Consider the following 16,880-nt stretch of genomic DNA (forward strand, 5'->3'; position numbering starts at 1 on the left):
GTATAGTTTGCTGACTCATGTCCTAGTTTTTGTGTTAGTATGGGACAGTGGACAATTGCTTCCACGTTGTTTCTCCCTGCACTTTCAAATTTCTAGCCCTCCTGAGCCTTAACCTTTTCCAGTTATCCTTTATTATCAATGTTATCATTTCTTTATGAACTGCTTTTGACACTTTCACTGCTAGGTTCCAAGATTGTTTGGAAAAGCTATGCTGATTGATGCTATTGTGCATTTTTATTTTGAATATTTCTGGACCACTGCTCAATCCCGTGCTCATTACTAGTCAACCCTCTTTCCAATTCCTCTTTATGTTTTCCAATTGTCATAGTAGATGATGACCAACTGTTCTCCAAGGGATTTGATTCACCTTATATTTCTGTAACCAGTGACTGAGAGTTCCCATTGTCTCATATCTTTGTAGAAACTTGCTATTGCAGATTTCTGAATTCTGCCAGTCCAGTGGGTGTGAAAGAGAACCACTGCATGCTCAGCTTCCAGGAGACATCACTTATATCATATATATATATATATATATATATATAGAGAGAGAGAGAGAGAGAGAGAGAGAGAGTGATCTAGTGAGCAATCGAGTGAGTCTAAATTTATATGGTTTTATATATATATGAATGGTTCTCCCAGTAGCTAAACAACATACATGCTGTGCAACTGTAAATAGCAGCCCTGGCACAAACCATATCTCAGAGGGGCATTGATTTAAAGTGGTTTTGTTATTCATAAATTTCAGTCTTTATGCATCTTTAATTCTTATTTATATTTCTTCATCTGTAAATTATATATCATGAACTTTTCCACTTTGCAATTCTTTGCATAGTTTACATACGAACTCTTGCCCAGTTTTATATATCACTCCCATTTGTGGACTGAATTTTTACTCTTCTTTGATTATCTTTTTACCAACAGAAGCTTCTTAATTTTATGATATAATTTGTATTACTTTCTTTTTTATTGTAAATGTTTTTAAGATATAATTTAATGGGGCTGGGGTTTTAGCTCAGTGGTGCCACTGCCTGCCTTGCAAACACAAGGTCATGAGTTTGATCCCCGGTACAAAAAAATAATAATAATCATAATTTAATGGAAATAGCCCTGGTTCTGAGGCCAGAAAAAGTTTATACTTCTGAAAGTCTAACAGTTTCACCTTTTACATATAAGTTTTTCATTCACTTAAAACTGATTTTGTCATTTTGTTATCCAAACACGATTTACCAAAACGTTCCCATTTCGTTTTTATTCTCACAAATTAGCTTTCAATACACACATTAGATTTTGTTTCCTTCTTTGATTCAACTTTGTGCAAAGATAGATATTAAACTGCATAATACATATGTGGTTAAATATAGTACATTATTTCAAAATTTATCATAACTAATCTCTATATTTCCACACTATTTTTTGTATTTATGACCACACATATTTTTGTAGATGTTTTATGCATTTGGGTATTACTAAAGAGCTAAATTTTCTTCAATATATTTGCTATTGTATAGAATGCTATAATGAACTTTTCATGCATTTTTTTCTTTAAATAATAGTTTTACAATATAATCCCAAGAATAGAAATATTGGGTGAGAGCAAGGCTATATTTTGTGGCTATATTGTGATATTCAATTCCAAAACTCTGGTTTTCCACTAGCATTTGATTTCCTGTTCAAGTTATCAGAAATGAAATGATATATTAGTTTAAATTTAGACTCACTCGATTGTTGGAAGGCTACATGTGTCCACAAGTCTGTCTGTTGTGCCTGCGTGTTCATGCTCACCCTCTTCATCCTGAGACCCCGGTGTTTGCACGCAGATTTGAATAAGTTACACTAGACAATAAAATAGTCTGATCTTTTTGTCAGAATTTTTGTCTACTTTAAACTCCACTTGTTTTCATTCCATCCTAAGAGACCAATTACCCTAGGTTAATCCTCAGAGTTTGACTAAAGGCAATGTAGATTTCCTCTGTCTGCACCCAGCACAGATGAGACATCATGTCTCTGCAATCACCTTCATTTGTAGCTCTGGGAACTGCGGGGTGAATTGCTGGTCTGCTTGGAGTCACCCCAAAGAGAGGCTTCAAAGATAAGAGCTCAGGTTCCTATCCATTCCCAGCAGTGGTGGGCAGGGATGCAGAGCACAATGAGTTACTCTCACCCTTGGGTGGGTCCTGAGCTTGGGTGACCTCAAATCTGACCATGCTCAGCTTTGCAATGAAGGAGCAGCAAGTGCCATGTAACTATTTACACCAGGCTTGGAACTGACTCTGAGAATTGCTGAGAAGAGAAACGTGCATGCATGGTCACTGCTTCTTCACCTTGGTTATGCAACGGGGTGCATTAATCCCTAAATGTTTCCTTGGACTGACCCACAAGTTGAAATAAAGTGTACCCTTCTCTATTCACTCATATTCTTTAAGAAGGTGCCTCTTTCATTTGCTTAGGTGCTAAGGTGAGGATCTACTAATGGTGTCATGATTCTTAGCTCTCCCTCTCCACCTTGAGTCTTCATTACGGATATATCCCTTCTTTAAATGCCATGTAATCACCCTTCTAAATTACTGTAATTCCTTTTAGTATAGCTCTCAGCCTTCTTCGCCCCCCTCCTCTTCCTCCTCCTCCTCCTCCTCCTTCTTTTGCAATACTACACTGGGCTGAGAATTACAATGCTCCTTCAGCCTCCCAGAGTGCTGGGATTACAAGTGTATACCATTGATCCTTGGCTTCCACTTAGATTCTTATCTGAGTTTACTCTATATTAGTGAGAGCACTTTCAACTAAAACAACAGAAACTCAACTCAAGCAATGCCAACAAAACAAAACAGAACAGAAAGAATTGATTTAATCAAAGAATTCCAATAAGAAGAAAGTTCATTTTGGACATAGTTGGACCCAGGAGATCCAACTCTGCTGTCAGGATCCTTTCTCTCTCCATCTTCACTTATGTTTCCTTTAATTTTGGCCTGGAAATCTTGCCCATCATCTTAATCATACTGCTTGGTAATTATGACTCTGTGTCTGTTTCCTCTCCTGGACTTTGTGAGGAACTTGAGGACAGGAATCACTTTTAATTACTGTTGGCCCTACACTGTGTTTTGCTCCCAGCTAACCAAAATGCCTGTGCAAATATACGTTGCTTAACTAAATGCATGTGTGAAGGAAGATAGCAGGCTTTTGTGTTAAAGGTTATTGAAAATATTTCAGGAAGCATGGAAAGTATTCATTTGTTTCCAACCAAAGGAATCTAGTTCCTAAAAAAATCACTTATGCTAAAGGAATTCATTTAACAATGTGGCTCAACAGGGTGGCAGGTACATGTTGGCGCAGTATATATTTGCAATGCTGAAGACATTCTGTGGTTTAGAAGCATTTTCAAATAGTGGAGCAAAATGTTATGTAACAATCCCAGAGATCAGAGACTTGAATAATGCAATATATTACAAGCATTTCCTTCTAGGACTTGGATCTCCTGGCCACCATCCAGGACTATATTTCTGCCTACTTGTATGAGAAGAGTTGCTTTAAAACTCACACATTTTTAGATAAACTAGGGTATTATGTGTTCTGGAGATAATATCTTTGAAATGACATTCTAATCTCTTTCATGATGTTTCTCTTATTAATATCCACAAGATAGTTATTAGAGAACAGAAGACAATTATTTTCACAAGACTTGAACTACTGCTATCAAGCACAGTCAGAAACATTTTACCATGTGGTTTCTTTCTCAGAACAAGGCTGCCTTTGATCCGCCTCAGTTCCTTACCATAGTGGTGGTTCTCTTCACTAAGAATAGGAAATAAGAGTTCAGGATTCTCAAGCCACAATGCACATACAAGACAATGGGGTCACATGTCATTCCCTTGTGTTTACTAGGTTTTGGTGTTCGTAAATGAAGCTGAATTAAAGTTTTGGTGCAAATAGCAACACTTACCACAAAAATGCTCTTGTGGATACCAACACAATAACCAAATAGAAATGAGACTTCTGGTGTATACACAAGGTGTGTGCCTTATTCACAAAATCCATACATAAAGGGTTTTTGAGCTGTGAAGAAGTACAAGGTTATGAGAATGTCATGGGAAAAGGTAAAGCTGTAGTTTGCATTTTCATAGGATGGGTTATATAACAGGAGGTGTGGGAATTATTTTATAGTCTATCAGCTTCAAATAATGCTGACTCACTGTATAAGAAATTAAAGGTCAAACTAATTATAGATTAAATCTAGAGGAAAACTATATATCCTCAGATTAAAGACATGATCTTTGTCAAATATGTTCTATGAAATCACAACCATTTGTGGCTTTTGTTTAATGTATTATATCAGGCATCGAGATGCTATTCAGAGACACATAAGATTCATGTAAGTGGTAGTATTTACCAGAAATTTCATAATTCTCATGTTTTGTCTTCTACTGACAGAAGAAGAAAGAATTCCTTTTTCTTAAACACTTGTGTCCTAAACAAGTAGGCTTATTTTCCCTAAAGGTTTATTTTTTGTAGAAGGGCTTAAGGCTGGGAAGTACCTTAAAAGTCATCTAGTTTTACTGTTTCATTTTGCAAGATAAAGGAATAATAAAGAAATCTTCACTAGTATTACAAACTACCTTACCTATATAAATACCAAATATCAGTTATTAATGGTTTGACATTGAGCCCAATCTACCTGTAGAAATAAATGTACCAGGATTACTGAACAATTTTTGGAAATAACTTTTTACTCAGGATTATAAATTTTTATACTGGTTTTATAATTTCAGAAATGTATGGAAAATAATTAGCAATTTGGTCTTGGTGGTGGTCATGGGAGTGAAAAAAACATTACAGGTGTCTAATAGACATAATAGGGCTCTGTATTTCAGGGGTCTGTTTGAACTACAGATTACTGGCTTCTTTTCCTTTTCATTTTTTTCCCTTCTCACTTCACTAGAAATATATTTTGCCCTTTTTCTTTGCTTTATATCCTGAGTTAATCTGAAAGAAGATTCTGATCTACATTTTGGCTCTTTAACAACTAGATGCCTTGATGTAGTCCTGAGTGTTAGCTCTTTGATCTTCTATTGAAGCCTGCTTCTCACAGAGGGAGTTATTGTGTGTGCTGGGATTTGGGAGAAAGTGTGCTTTGAATAACCCTGCTCCTGTTCTACATTACTTCTCAGACCTTTACCTTATGGTTCCTTTGTATTTTGTAAACCCATTTCAGCTGCCACAAGCATTACTTGCTGATAGCTTAAATATACGATGGGTACGGTGGGTGTTTATGAATAATGGAGAGTGTCATTTATCTCTGCCTTCTTCATGATAAACAAACTATTTCCTTAATAGTTAGCCTAATATGCTTTGAAAAGATATAAAAAGATAATAATTAAGGATTAGAGAATGCTAACACTTTAAAACAAAACCCAGAACCTTAAACGATTTATCACTAGAATCTGTCTCCATAGGTAAGTCCATTTTGAATCAAGTGGCTCTATATTTGTTTTCTCAAGTTTCTCCTGGGGCTGGTGGTAGGTGAAAGGATTCTTTTGATTTTTTTCTGAACTGTAAATTCTTCTCAGCATAACTAGCCACATTGTATTTTCAAGGACTTCAATATGGAGAGCAAAAGGGAAATAAATACAGAAAATACATGATGTGCGATATTTCAGGGAAAAATATCCATATCTACTTCTGGACCAGAAATTAGCCACATTTCTCTAAAACCTGACATTTACCATCATAATCATTATTTTACATTATAATTATCATATACAAGTTGAATAAAGAATAATCCAAAGACTAAAATAACACAATCATGGTCACCAAAGCAGGCATAACTAACATGCAAGTGAGCTCTTTATTTTGAAGTTTGTAAACTCCAGCCCCAGAAAACAGGACTAACTTTTCACAATCTCCTTGCTTTCCTCTCCATGTTTCCTAGATCAGCTCCTCAACGGAGCGGCGATCACACCATCAAAGCTCTCACTTCCAAACTGACCCTGGATTGTGCAGGCCAGGCTGTGAGGAGAAGATACAGATCCTGGGCTGCCGACCAGGAAGGCACCAAGACCCTAAGCAGGTGATGATAACCAGAATGTCCCCAACTCTTCCAAGCCACCTTCTACAATCAAGGCAGAGCGATCTTCTAAGATATCAAAAGATCACTCCAGGGGCAGGGATTGAGCTCAGTGATTCTGCCTCCTGCCTCAAAAGCACAAGGTCCCAAGTTTGATCCTTGGTACCAAAAAAAAAAAAAAAAGATCACTCCAATTCTTTGCTTGAAACTCCTCAATAACTTCCTCTTATTTGTCAAGTAAAAATCCAAATCATTAACAAGGCTTTCAATTTTAAAAATTCTTAAAAAAGTATTGTTAATGGGAAAGATGAAATATCTGTCCTAGAGTGAAGATATAGTTTTATTTTCTATTAGTCCACAGAATAGTGAGTTTCATTTTGACATGTTTATATATGCATACAACACTTTGATATCACTTAAAGCAGTGCTTTTCAATTTAAAAATCAAATAATTCAAATTAATTATCAAGAAAATTATAATGGCATTAATTCAGTGGGTTGAGAGCAGCATTTTTAAAAACAAAATGAAGTAGACTATATAAGGAAGGGTGCATTGCATGTAGTGAGTATCAGTATCATTTCTTTAACTTTTCTTCAATTATTCTTAGATTGTAATATGACACATAGCATTATAACAATATGAAGAATTTCGTATGACATGATTTATAATGAAAATTGTCAAATTAATTATCTCTGCAAAATAATTTTCAAGAGAATAAGCATTCCAAGAATAGATGTTTAAAAGACAAACCCAGTCCAAGGAACAGAGCTCTAAGGAAGTGCCAAAGCTCTGTTATCTGCCAGGTGCAATGCCCAGGAAGTTTTTCAAACCTGACCATCATGGCCACAGTTAGATAAAGAGCTGCTGAGTTCACAAGTCCTACAGTCTTAATGAAGAGAAATTTCGTCAGTATTGTGATCTCTTAGGAAAAGTCCAGGTTCAGAATCACAAACTCTTTTCAATTCTTTGCCCTCCACTCACTTCCCGGTACTACTGCAGAGGGGCAGCCTGTATATCTCTCTCCTCCAGGCTCCTCTGTGATCCTAGAAGGCCTACACTTTGCTCTACATTTCAGGGAACTGTGAAAAAGCTACATTTTGTCTGCCTGTTGTGGATATTATGTCAGTCTTGGTTTAAATAAAAAAAAAAAAAAACAAAAAATAAACAAAATTAAAAATTCTTGAGAACAAAAAAGTCATCCCTAATTTAGACATCTTCTCTGGGTGAAAAGTTGCTTAAATGCCAACTTTGGTTAATATAGGAGTTATTAGTTCATCAAATAATTAGGCATTAATGATTACATTAAGATAGGCAATGATTAATAATTCATCTCAAATCTCTTTCACAAAAAGTTAATTTGAATTTATGTACCTACTAGTGAGCATAAACTTTTATATAAAATTCAGGTGCATTTGTGAAATATTAGCTAGAAGCTAGGGAATCTATTAATAACTCCAATTTGGAAAACTCTTAACATAAAATTAAGCTTCTGGGTCAGATTAAGATGCTGGATAAAGTCCTGATTCAGGTCAGGAGTCATGGTCCTACATTCCAAACAGTCAGTAATGTAGGGTTAGATAAGGTGGGGATTTGGGCTCTTAAACCCTCTGTGTTGCCAACTGTGTAACAATACTTTGCTGGATGAGCCTGTCTTTCAAGCTTTTCAGAGAATGATTCCATGTGCACTTTAATTGCTTCTTAGGTACTTATTTGCACAGAATATAATAATCTGACTCAAATTATATATCCAGAGAGAGTAAATTAAACATTATCATGAATTTTTCCTATCTTAAAAACTTAAATTATTTTACATACAAGTGTTTAAAGAATAACTGACTAAAGTTTTCTGTATATAATACAATATGAACAGATATATTAATCTCCATCCCCACACCAGCTTCCTGACAAGATTGTTAATCATCTGCTTGCTTTGTTGAAAGCAATTGGGGTTAAGCGGCTTTCAGTTTTCTCTGAAGCAAGCTATGATTCAGTCAAGACTCAGTCAGCCTCCTGACTCTTACATAGTAGCAACATGGACAGTAAATCTGCAGATAAATATTTTTGCAATTGGTCATTACATCAATAATCATTTGAGAGATGTAAAGAGGAGGACGGATTCTCTCTATGTCAAAATATATGATAAAAAGGAACAATTGCTTAATGGTGAAAATTTTTTCCGATACAACATTGAGAAAGGCCATGTCCAGAGTTTCTTGCCACTACATAATGACTGGGGTTAACTTAGCTTCCTGCTAAAGTTTACAGTTAAGAAAAAAGTTATTCTCAAAAAGTCTTCTTTCCCCACTCCTTCTGAGTGCCTGGTGATGGAATGTTTTGTATGACTGAGTTTCCTAAAGCTTGTTAGAGTTAAGTGAAAGCCAAGAAGATACACAGAAATTTGTTAGAGAGATTCCATTGTCTTCCTATACTCATACAAGACTGGTAACAGGAAATTGTTTTCAATATTTTACCGTATATTTATTGAGCACCTATAATGTTTAATAATACTATTCACACTGCTTAGAATTATTGATAAAATAAAGAAAATGCTGCAGTAGCTCACTAAATACCTGGCAATTTGGCTCTTCTCATCATTATCCCACAAAATCAGACACATCCTGAGAAACAGTATGTTGTCACCTCACTACCAGTGCTAAGCCTGTGTTTGGGCTACCACTGCTCTCCAGATGATGAAGTTCCAGCTCCTTAGGAAGCTGCAGTGCATGTGTTCGTGTCCTAGACCAGTGATGGCGACCTATGGCATGCATGCTGCAGCTGTCACATGTGGCACAGAAGCACCCAAGCCAAGCCACCTCAGCAGCTGAGCACTGGATAATCAATGTTTTTTTTTTTCTAAACTAAGACCTCAGTATTCAGATTTAATTGCAGTATTGGCACTGTGCGATAAGTAGGTGGGTTTTGGGTTGACTTTTGGGCACCTGGTCTCTAAAAGGTTTGCCATCATTATCCTAGACCTTGCTGACTTTCAGACTCGCATCCACATCTTCACTCCTAAGTGCTGACCTTCGTCATCTTACTGAATTTCCCTGAACAGAACTTCTTGTCTTCCTCCTATGAATTCAAATATGCTGCTTTCTCTATCTGTGATCCCCTTCATGGCTTTCTTTTTACTCTTTACCCATCATCCTCGTCTCTCTTCATTTGGTTAATTACTACTTTAGGCCTCAGCCTCGATATGACTGTATTCTAAGAAACCATCCCAAGCCCTTAAATCCGGAGACAGCATGATTCCTTCAGGCTCTTGCAACAACTAATGACTTCCAGTCATGGAACTCATCCCACTAGGGTGTCCACCAGTCTGTCTCTTCCATGTGGCTATTACAGAAATGAGTCTTGCCAGCCTTGTATTCCTAGAAAATAGTATAGTATGTGTGTTCAATAAATAATTACTAACACTAGGAATAACATGTACTGTAGTCTTGGAAGCTAATGTAAGAAGCTGTTCCTTTGTATAATAAGTTCACAACAGATTTTAAAAATGTTTTTATGAGGGCAAAAACACACTCTTTAATCACTATAATTCAGAAAACTAATGTGTGTTCTAAGAGAGCTGTGGGAAGCAAAATATATAATGATTTAGAAAGTCCCCAGCAGTAGCATTAATTAAGGGTAGAAAGAAATTACTTAACATAACTGTGTAGCATAAACTTTTGTCAGGAGCAGGACTATAAAAAGTAACTGTGCTTCCTGTGTTAGGTGCCTCCCTTCACTCCAGCATGGTGCCAGGTACATGCTGTCTCTTGCTTTACAGGATAGAGTTACACCCTCTGCCTAGCATTTCATTCCCTTGTCTATTTATATAATCCCTCTGACTGTGCCTCTCCATTTACAGACTAAAAGGAATCCCATCCTGAGTGCATTAAGTCTTATACTTGGCTGCATCATGCAGATGTGTTTTACCTGGATTATGTTTGGCAGCAAGCTTCTGAATGATGATAATTTCATTGTATTTATTACAAAATCTCCCTAATGAGAGGAGATAGCTGATAAACTTGTTAAGCACAATCACCCTTGACAATATGTCTTCTTTCAACTGTGACTTTAGAAGTGTGCTCCCATATACAATATTTAAAATTTACTTATGGCCATAAAATGGTTCCAGTGCCATCCCCCTTTGCAAACCACAGAAGAAACCTGTGATCATGTGTGACATACTGATTTTTAAAGGAAAGATGGTTCATTTTTTCCTCCAAAAGTTGGGAGTTTGTCAAATCTCAAGTATTTTTTGCCTAAATGAGGCCACTATATTGACTTTTAAAAAATGTGTCAAATGAGAACACATAGAAATTACCAGAATCAAATAGAGAAAGAAGTCATTCTATGGGTAGAGGGACAAAGAGTAAATTTGGGCTGAAAACTTTAAAATGATCATGATGTTGGTACTTTTTATGTAAGCACAAATTTATAGGTAATAAAAAATGCAACGAAATGTATTAGATTAGAAAGTACAGAGAGAACTGCATACCATTTCATGGGTCTTTACGTCAATGTGGTTCAGTACATCAATGTTCTTAAAGAGAATTTTTACTTCTCACACACAAACACTGAAGCTGCTCACAAACACTTTTCTGGGCACTTTTAGATATTCAGATTTGCCCATCTGTACAAGTTTGCTCCTGAGTGCAAGAGAGGCCCTTTATTTCCAAAATGATCTTCAAAACCAATCAATATTTAATAAAAGATATTCTGGGTTTATTATTTTCTCATTCACTTTTTGCATTATTAAAATCTGACTACCCATGCTACCATTAATTTCTTCAATTTAAATAAAATCTTGGAGAATTTCTGTTTCAGAAATTACCCAAACAACCATTAAGTACAGGTGGAAGAGGAACCAGATGTTCACACATGTGCCGTTGGATAGGCAGTTGGATCTGAGCTAATAGTCGCAGCACACAAGTTCTAGGCTGCTTCTACCTCAGTCTATGACTTGGTACAATTTTGCATTTCCTTTCCACATACTAGTGGCTCTCAAACTCAGAACTGCCACGACCAGAAAAGCATAGGGTCCGAAGCCCAGGAGAGCGGTGGGAAATGAAGAAAAGACGAAGAAAACAAGAAAGAAGGATACATACCAAGATTACGCCTGAAAGTTGGGACCAGGTGGAACCACAGTTATAGCGGAAGCCAAACAGGAAGAGAAGGCGGGGCAAATAGTGCTACTAGGTCTATGTGGCCTAGGCAGGGGTAGCTTGATTGTTTCGTGATTGGGGCATGCGCAGGAAGGGAACAGGGAAGGATACAATGTAACTGTCTCCTGGGGCTGTGCCTTCCAGGGTCTACAATATGAGTCAAATGGACTGAGTCTGTTTGACTCTGTAATCTAGGGAGGAGAAAGGGAGCAGGGAGGAGAAAGGGCCATCTTCAGACTGGGCCGCTGCACAGAACCACCTGGAGGATTTGCTAAAATACAAATTTCTGGTTTCTATCCCAAAGTTTCTAATTTAGTGTGGAGTCCAATAATTTGATTTCCGAAAAAAGTTCTGAGACATTGGTAAGGCTTTTGTTATGGGGCATACTTTGAGAAACAAGGCAATTCCTACATCTCTTAATTTGCTTCTTTTTACCGAAGAGGGAAGCAGAAGGGCCACACAGGCCAGCAAGGCAGAAGTCTCTTGGTGACGTTGTGGGAACAGTTTTTATGCGATTCACATTAAGAAAAGAGAGAAGAAGGAGCACTCTTTTGGATCCAGTTCCCGATATTTTTATGTTATTTCAGGGAAAAGGAAATGGAATATGAACTGTCACCTTGGCAAAACAAACAACCCAGGGGAGTCTAGGAAAAAATGAAGAATGTGCTGCAATACTCCAAGCACGTTCTCTATCTCTCCATGTCTGTCCTTGCCCATGCTATTTCCTGGAGTTTTAAAATCATACATGAATGTAAAAGGGCAAAGCTTACCTGCAGGTATGCTGTTGGTAGGAACTGAAGGTCTTTCTTTGTATACAAAGTAAAAGCTTTCATCAGCTTTGTGTTCAGAGAAGAACAGCAAGGTTGTAAGTGTGTGGTTCTTTTGTTTGTCTGGTAATGGGGATCCAACTCGGGACCTTGCACTTGCGAAGCAGGCCGCGGAACCACTGAGCTAAATCCCTGGACCTGTCTGTATTTTTTAAATAAAGAGTGCAAAAAATTTGGGGGCTTTAAACACAGTAAGTTTAAATTTAAACATGAACTGATGTGTTCTTTGTGATCCATATAAACATTCACATATACGTTGTTAAAAATGGCATTATATAATTATGAAAAACATTTTCTAGTTGGTACACTGAAATATGAAAAATATTTGATTAGCTCATGAACTTATAAGGAATATAAAAATAGAGCTCCTTTTTTATATTCTAAAGAACAAATCCCACTCTAACTATTCCCGTTAAGTAAAAATATGTGAAACAATGTTTTTCTAGCCCTTAACTAAGGTATGAACTTATTACAAGTAGAATTACTCACAACAAAATACCTATGAAAATTGTCAACTGTATTGAGACTTCCTTTAATGTAGTCTATCTTGTAAAAGCTATTTTCTGTTAAAGAAATGAGGCTGCATGCTTTTGTTATTCACACAACATTTTCTGCATAGAATAATCCTTTGTCACAGCAATTTGCTGCCTTGTCCCAGAGTTACCAGAAGATCAGGATATTTACAGTTGCATGAATTACATTGCTAGAATAAATATGACAATTCCTGCATATTCAGAGAGTATCATGAATCGGAACATAAGAAGGCATCTGCTTTCTCTGAAGCAAAGAACACGAACACTCTGTAATTTTCAGTAGGAGGGAGAACAATTTGTGAACCTAAAGCCAGCTTTCATCATTTATCCATAAACCCATTTCAGTTCACCTCAAGTCCAGACACAAAGTTGTCCTTATGTTGGAATAGAGTTTCCAAACTAAAGTGATTCAGTAAAAGAATATTCAATTTTAATAATCAATTCCCCCTCCCCTGTATATTAAATACCTTGTCTTGGGTAGAGAAATTCACATCAAACATCTAGACAAAAAGGCTTATAGTCTGATTTTTTTAATATAGACTTTTAAAGCAATACAATTTTTTTTTGTACCGGGGATCGAACTTGAGTCCTTGCGCTTGCTCAGCAGCCGGCAAAACCACTGAGCTAAATCCCTGGCCCAAAGCAAAACATTTTTTAAAGAAAATAATTTTATATGATTTTCTATTATTAAAAATTTGTCTTTTTCATCTCATCAGAGCTTCAAACACAAAGAAGTTATTTGAAAACATTTTTAGGAAAAATAAGGTATAGATAATTTCAATGAATAAAATCATGAGTAATGAAAATATATAATTTCTGAAATATTTTTTCACATAGTGCAAATGCTATAGTCAATTAAAGAAAAACACATCTCAGATTTGAATGATATTTATTCTTTTACTAGGAGAGGGGAAATTTATTATATTCAGTTTTGCTTGTTACTTAATGGTGGCAAAGGTGGCATAAAATAATAGAAAAAAATCTGGAATTATTTTCAAATCACAAGAATGAAGCTTATCTGCAAAGGGTGGACATTATCAAGACTATATGAGAAGGACATGAAAGTAAAAAATGTGCAATATAATTTTCAGTAAACAGTGATTTTTTTTTTTAATGGTTGGTGTACGTTTGCAAGTTTTCTGCTGTTCTGGGGACCCAGGAAGTGGGTGATGGAGTGTAAATATTCAAAATTGTGTTCATAATTTCATTTTGCATGTTATAACATGTACATATGTTATATATACTCTCCAAATATCTCCAAATCTGTCTTCTACATCAAAAGCTACTCTATTAACAAAGAAATGAACTTACTTTCTCCCTTCTATCCTTGAAAGTAAAAACAAATTCCATCAAGTCAGAATATGCATAAGATACTTTTTAATGAGGCGACATCTGAGTTATTCATGTTTTAAACAGAAAATTATGAATGAGTATGAGTGTCTTAGTTACTTTCCTCTTCACTTAAACATAGTACTTGACATCAATTCTAAGGAGGATTGATTTATTTTGGCTCACATTTTGTGGAGGTTCTAGCCCAAAGTTGGCTTGCTCCAAGGCAGTGTGTCATGGCAGAGGGGTATGGCAGAAGACAAAAAGCTCATAGTATGGCAGCTAGAAGTAGAGAGAGAGATCAAGGGAGGAAGGAGGGAGATACTGTATACCCTTCGAGGTCACACGCCCAGTTACACACCTCCTCAGACCAGACTTCACTTTCTAACATCACATTTAAGTATAAACTCATGGGTGGACAAATCCACTAATGTATATCACACACTGATGGTCAAATCATCACCCTAAAGCTCCACCTATGAGTTCATGAGGCTTTGGGGGAATGTATAGATATAAAACATAACAGTGAATATTATGGACATCAAAATCATTTTATGAGAAAAACATCACAAAGTGAACAAGTTAATAAACAAATAAAAGAAACTATTGTTTCAACAAGGTAGACATCCACTAAAATTCTTTTGTACAAACCTAATGTCGAAATATTATTTTATAGTTCAAAACACAATATTACTTGAATATCACTTTAAAATAAATTAATAAAAATTTTATATAACAGCGTTAAAATACTCAAAAGCATATTTGATTAATAAATAAATATTTGGAAAATTTAGAGTAGCTATTCAATCCAACTGTGGTGCCCAATACAATAGCCGTAGGTTAGATATGCTGCCAAATACATGAAATTTGAAAAATATGATGGAAGAACTGATGCTTTTAATTTTACATTAAAAATATTAAATACGCTTGGAGCAATTTTCTCAACTATAAATTTTGTGCATCTAAGTACAGATGGGGCATTTCTGGTAAAAATTTGGCCTTTAGATTGAGATTTTCTTTAAGATAAGTTATAAAAAAAGAAAAATGAAGCAAGATTTTATTCTTTTATATGGTTTATGTATTATATTAATAGTATTTTGTTTATGTGAGGTTAAAAATTATTACTGAAATTTTAAAAATTTACCTGTCTTAATTTTTAATAGCCACTAGAAATTTGATTATATATTGATCACAATATTTTAGCTGAAATTATTGAATCATTAATGACCTATATTGTAAATAACAATGAAAACACCTCAGTACTTCCAGTTCATGAATTCTGTAGCCAAATATTTGAGAATAGCCATTAAAATCAACCAGAAATTAGGGTTTTACAGTCACAACTAATATAACCAGGCAAGGCCTCTGCTTCTCCTTACTTATGAAACCATTTCAATTGTTAGTGAAGTGTCCAGAGCTCACATTAGATAACTTTTTTTCTGTAAAGACTTCTCCTGACTAGAGACCCAGCCTGCCCCATTCGTGCATCTGTGGCCCTGACAAACACCTGCATTTGTGTAGAGGAAGAGGCATCTCCTAACAGACACAAAGACAGTATGTAATCTAACTACTATGAGCATTCCCAACAACATGCCATATTGCAATATATGGTACTATAAATAAACACATTCTCAGAGTGCTGTTTAATGCTCTTATCATCCAGGTATAGCCTATTGCTTTTTCTCTGTAATATGTAGTGAGAATTCTAGCATCACCTTACATTTTGCCAAAGGTTCTCATAGTAATAATAGAACATAAGCAAAGCAGGTGTTGTTCAATTTATAGCAAAGAAACAGAATAAATTTCCTCTCTGGTTTGGTATAAAATATTTACTCTTGAAAACAAAAATGAAAGCTCCATACTTGTAAGTTAGTCAGTCCCACAGACCTAATCATAGGATCTAAAAGTAAATATAAAATTCATAGGATAAAAACGAACTAAACATGGACTTAACTTTATTTCCAGAAATCATTTTACTGTGTTTTACTATTTAATTTATATGATTTAAAGGAGCATCAAAATTAATGGCAATATAGTGTACCCTCCAAATCTAGTTCACTTATTAAAATTATTACTTTTGTATAGTTACCTAAATGAGTCATTGGAAAAAAGAAGTTCTCCTTTAAAAAATTTCGTGAAAATGCTACCTACCTTTGGAAGGAATTTTGCACTATAGTCAATTAAAATCTGTTTTTGGTTCACAGTAAACCACATTTTCATGCTACATACTTTATTTAATGATAAGGAAAAACAACTTAGCTAGTGCTTTTAGGCAGCTAGAGGGCACTGAGGGGGATATATTTCGATAAGTCCTTAATATCCCTTTTGGAAGAGTATTAGTATTTTCTTATTCAATGTAGATTTCTTAAGTAGCTGACATTTATTTTGTTTCCTACCACCTGATCCTGCTACCTTAAAATCTGTTTTTCATTTGTTTTACATTTATTCATGTTCTAATGGTTTCCAGTGATTTTCAATTAGAATTTTCTTAAGAAGTGACTTTTAAGATCTTTCTCCCTGTACAAGGCATATTGGACCTATGTGTTTAAAAAAGAAAACAGGGGCCGGGGATTTAGCTCAGAGGTTCTGCCGCATGCCTCGCAAGCACAGGGACCCGAGTTCGATCCCTGGTACAAAAAAAAAAAATTAAATTAAATAAATAAAAAGAAAAAAGAAAACAATTCCCCTATTTTCTAAACTTTAATGGATCATTCATGTTGATTATATGCTTAACAGTTTCTAATTTTAATGATTAAATTAAAGGCTTATAGTTCACTAAAATATGAGGCAAACATATTTATTTATATTAAGTATCATACCTCTTTTGGTGTTTTTATAAATAGTACATTTGTGTGCTGAAGTTCAGAGCAGGTTTAAACCACATGGGTTTTGAAGGATGTGATATCTTACCTTTTTAACAAAGGTTAATTTCACAAATTTATACTCAAAAGCATTTTGCTGTTGAGGTATCAAACCACAA

At 35.5% G+C, this 16,880-nt stretch overlaps 1 long non-coding RNA gene across 1 annotated transcript in view; it reads left to right on the forward strand.

Moving 5' to 3' along the window:
- LOC147825973 (uncharacterized) overlaps positions 1-16,880 on the forward strand; it is a 69,730-nt gene that overhangs the window by 22,932 nt on the left and 29,918 nt on the right. Inside the window, exon 3 of the long non-coding RNA XR_015440125.1 lies at positions 5,924-6,061. This is a non-coding gene — a long non-coding RNA (uncharacterized LOC147825973). The remainder of the gene's footprint in view (positions 1-5,923; positions 6,062-16,880) is intronic.

The sequence above is a fragment of the Heterocephalus glaber genome, unplaced genomic scaffold, assembly GCF_053883595.1.
Source record: "Heterocephalus glaber isolate CG9 unplaced genomic scaffold, H.glaber_assembly_v1.0 deba00001481, whole genome shotgun sequence".
NCBI lineage: Eukaryota > Metazoa > Chordata > Mammalia > Rodentia > Bathyergidae > Heterocephalus > Heterocephalus glaber.